The sequence below is a fragment of the Arvicanthis niloticus genome, chromosome 8, assembly GCF_011762505.2.
Source record: "Arvicanthis niloticus isolate mArvNil1 chromosome 8, mArvNil1.pat.X, whole genome shotgun sequence".
Lineage (NCBI taxonomy): Eukaryota > Metazoa > Chordata > Mammalia > Rodentia > Muridae > Arvicanthis > Arvicanthis niloticus.
Window position 1 is genome coordinate 78,089,147 of NC_047665.1, and position 4,638 is coordinate 78,093,784.

A 4,638-nucleotide genomic window follows, 5' to 3' on the forward strand; every position below is an offset into this window, starting at 1 on the left:
GGACAGGGACAGGAGATGGTTGCTTGTGTACCTTCCCATGTATGTGAAGCAAGTTTGGTTTTCTAATTACCATCATTGCTGTTATGGCCACTTTGTGGTGGGCAGGAGTCTGTGTCTGACCTGAGCTGAGCTCCTACAGAGAACAGTACACAGCCTGGGCTACAACACACAGCCTGGGCCACTTGGTAAATCACATCAGACTCAGCTGTAACACCCAGGTGACAAAGATCTCAAAGATCTTATGATTTTATAAAAGAAGAATGACTTAACCAAGAATTCTTAAGAAACTTACACATTTGAGAATAAGTTTTCTTCTTCTTCTTCTTCTTCTTCTTCTTCTTCTTCTTCTTCTTCTTCTTCTTCTCTCTCTCTCTCTCTCTCTCTCTCTCTCTCTCTCTCACACACACACACACACACACACACACAGAGAGAGAGAGAGAGAGAGAGAGAGAGAGAGAGGTGGGGGGGAGAGGAATATCCGTATGTGTCTGAACTGGCTATGTAGCTCAGGCTGGCCTAGAACTCAGAGACCCACATGTCTCTGCCCCAGTTCTTTGCCAAAGAAGGCACATGCATATCTGAAGAGAAGAGCTTGAGGTAGAGCAAAGCTTTTCATAAGGCAGGAACAAAGAAGGCAAGAGCTGAAGTTCCACAATCCATTTTGTGGTACATCCTCAATCCCTAAGCTTCTTAGCATGCCCCCAATTCTTAGAGGTGCCACTGCTTCTGATAGTACACCATAGGAGCCAGATCTTTCCACATAGTCCCTAGCAAGGCTTCGGTGTCCACGTGCAGCAGAAGGCTCAGAGGTGAGGAGGCACTGGCCATGCACATGAAGCCCCAGTCGTACAGAAGGAACACCCTGTTGAGACCAACTGGATTCATGGATACAGTTGTACAAGGAATGTTATGTCTGATAGGAATCTTCTTTAGAGTGATGTCACCTGTCCTTACCAACATGAAATGACAAGTATGTGAGGTGAGAGACACATTTGCTAACTCCATTGAACCTCTGTCTAAAGTTCAGATGAACCAGAGCATCACACTGCACCTTCTATGTGCATGCAGCCGAGCATCCATTGATGAAATGCAAGTTAAATGTAAAAGCCGCAAACTGTGTTAGAGTTGATGTGTGAACCCACATCAGCCTGGCCATGGCCAGGCTCTCACCCACTCTCCCCACACGTGCCAGTTCCTTGATGTAGTCTGTCTAACTTTATCTTGGTAAAGGCTATAATTCATTGCCCCCAAGTCTTCAGGAACTTGTCTTTGAAAATTATACTCGCTGTCTGTAGGGCATAGTTTTCAACCTATTTAAAATAGATACAGTAAATCCCCAAAGAAATGTTTCTTTCTGGTCCCTTAAACATGAAACCTTCTCAAGCAACTAAAATAAAAAGCAAACTTCAGCAAATTATCTCGCTGGAGAGGAGTGGAGGAAAATGTTTTGAGGACAGTCAGGAGGCAGCCGTCTTTGTCAGGGGCCAGAACACACTTCCCTTGAGAAGTTTTAGGACTGACATAAGTAATGCAGCCTGGAGAAAGGTCATCTCTGAGGTTTCAGAGCGACGGCCCCCGAAACAATTACTCTGAAGAATTCCAGCCGTCAGTCTAAGCAGTACGTAGAGAGGGGCAAGGATGCCCTCCGTAAGAAGTGCCAACCTTGAACCTTGCTGTGGCTCTGGTGTCTTCCTCGGCACCACACTCCAGTCCCTGCAGCAAAGGTAGTAGAGGTACAGGCCACCACATCTTGAGGGACAGGAAGCACAGACCACAGGGCATTTAGAGAGGTCATGGGAGCATGGAGCAGCAGCAGGAATCAATAGCATTGTACAGAGTGAGGAGGGATCAGTGACCTCTAGACTTTGTGGCAGTTTAGCAGTTGATTAACAGCTCACCAGGGACTGGCCCTGGGCTATGCAGCAGCCACAGACAGCTCATTTCAGAGAACTGGACTGCACTGAGCTAACTCAGGCAAGCCCTTGCAGAAGGCATAGTTCCTGAGCAGGACACTAAACAGGAGGACACTTTAGTCACTTGTTAAAGCTTTCAGAGGGCTCACAAATCACCTCAAAATCTGAATGTGTTTCCCCCTCCCACTGAGCCTCTTTTCAACCTCTTTATCATGAAAATTTCCAAAACTGTTTTATAAAAATCAGTGAATTTGATACATCTTCATAGATTTGTCATCCTAATTCATTTATTAACTCATGAACAAATTTAATTTATCTGTGACTCTCCCCACCCCAGCTACACAGGGTTAGCATGGGGCAAGGACTAGACAGAATAATACAATTTTGTTTGTAAGTTTTTCTGCTTAAATCTCTAAACAACTCCTTTCTGGAACACCCTACACTGTTATCACAGCAAAATTTAAGGTCACAAGGCACTTGCTTATTACTGTACTAGACTTGGCTGACGACCATCTATGAACTTGAGGTTATTTTGAAATTTTGGAATTCAGGCTTACTGCTGAACACTATCAAATGCTGAATAAATAAATCATACTATTCCTCCAAATTCCAAATGGAAATTTCTAAAACTTAAGAGAGCAAAGAGATTCCGAAAACGTCAGAAATAATACACAAGAAGCATGTAATTGCTAGAGGTGAGGCACAAAAAGAAGTTACAGAAGGAGAAAGGGGAAGAATAAGTAGTCAGAGCAATAATTAACAAGACAGTGTCCGCCGGAGTGGTTTGGGGAGTGCATGGGGCGACAGCAGCAGTGGAGCGCCCTTGAGGGAGTTCAGTTTGGGAGGTGACAGTCAGACCCTGAGGAGGAGTGGGCCAGTTTCTTCCTGGAGTCAGCTGTCAGGGACCTGCAGATTGCACTTTGCAAGCTTTTATGAGGATGGAGGGGATGAAGACATTGTGACCATTTCACAGGCCACCACAAGTTCATTGTCCAGAGGCACAGCTACTAGTGGTAATAGAGTGACGTCCTTCAGAGACCTCATTCATGACCAAAATGAAGAGGAAGAAGAGAGACAGAGGTTTTACTCAGTGGGCTCAGAGAGAAGTGGACAGCAGCTTGTTGGCCTTCCTAGGAAGAAAAGTTCTAACGGGCTGCTGGATTATCCGTTTAAGGGTGCCAAAGAGCATGGGGCCGTAGCTGACCAAGAGCCCTGGAGAGACCAAGTGAACTAGACTGTTTGCAAGACTGGGCTATCGAGGACCAAAGGAAGAGCCTGCTTATGTGTCAGAAGAAAGGAGGCAGCATTCAGGCCAGGATGTTCATGTACTGCTAAAGCTCTGGATTCAGCCTAGACAATGGCTTAGAGGCTACACCCATCCAGTACCAAGGTTCTGGAGTCTATCCGTAGAGGGGAGGTTCCTGCAGGGCTTCTGAGGTTAGCTCACGGTGGGCAGTGAACTCGGATATGGAAGATCATTGGGAAGAGGACTTCATAAAGCTCAAGGGAGCTTTCACTGGAGCGAGCCAGAAACTGAGCAGCATGCTCCCTCTCCCCCAGGTATTAAACACCAGTTTTCCAGCCCAGCAAGCAGAAAATGAAGCCGAAGCTAGCTCGTCCATCTTGATCAGTGAGGCAGAACCTACTTTGGTGATCCAAATCTGACTAGCAGATGGTGGGAGGCTGGTGCAGAAATTCAACCACAGCCACGGGACCAGCCTCAACCAGCTCTTCATCGTGGATGCCCGTACAGCTATGGCTGCCATCAGTTTTGTCTTTCTGACTACCTTCCCTAACAAAGAGCTGGCTGATGAGAACTAAACCCTGAAGGAAGCCAATTTTCTCAACGCTGTCATCGTGCAGTGGTCAACATAACGACCCAGCTGCTGCCTCACCTCCCTGTGTGTCTCCCATGACTGTGGCCATGCCCCTGGGGATTGCCTCCCGCCCCCTGTACACACCTAGCCCTTCCAGTGCCACGCCTCGTCTGTAGCTCTGGATTCTTAGAGTTCAGTTAGACGTTTGTTTTCTCTTTAGTTGTATTTCCTGGGTTTTTGTGATGGCTTTAAAAAAAAAAGAAAACACAAAAATTTGAAGAATGAACAAGAATTTAGAATTTCTTTCAATTGATCTCAACATATCAAGGAAGCTCAGTAAACACAAATACATAGAATATATAGAGTTGGGGGAGACTACCCAGAGGCTTAAGAAATTCAAACTCCATAAAACCATAGAATAACAAATTTTGAAAAGAAAAAACCTAGGGGGAGGCAATAATACCTTTCTCTAGAAGATCAGAGCTAAGAATTGTACCCAATTCATTCCAAGAAAACAAGCCTAAAGTGAAGAAAAGTATTGAGAGAAATCAACAACAGACACCTAGCTAGAACTCTGTTCTTCCTGAAATTCACTCTTTTTTTAAGTGAAGAAGAAATTGGAACTTTCTCATATAAACAAAATTTCAGAAAACTAAAGTTTCCTGGAAAATACTGGTAAATTCTTTGAATTTTTATCCCTTGTTGCTATCAAGTCACATGATAATCACGGATTTATTTTAAAGTTTAGTTTGTTATAGATAATAAATATTTACTGTAAGTTGAGCACTAAAAGAAAAAGAGAGAAAATTAAGTTCAAACTAAAACAAAATAGACCATAAAAAATGGATCACAAAAAACATCGAAAAACAAAAGCTGACTGTTGAAAAACTTTAACAAAATCAATGACT

General features: G+C 44.2%; 1 pseudogene; it reads left to right on the plus strand.

Moving 5' to 3' along the window:
- Nucleotides 1-1,801: 1,801 nt before the first annotated feature.
- Nucleotides 1,802-3,788, plus strand: LOC117713423 (NSFL1 cofactor p47 pseudogene; annotated as a pseudogene).
- The last annotated feature ends 850 nt before the right edge of the window (nucleotides 3,789-4,638 follow it).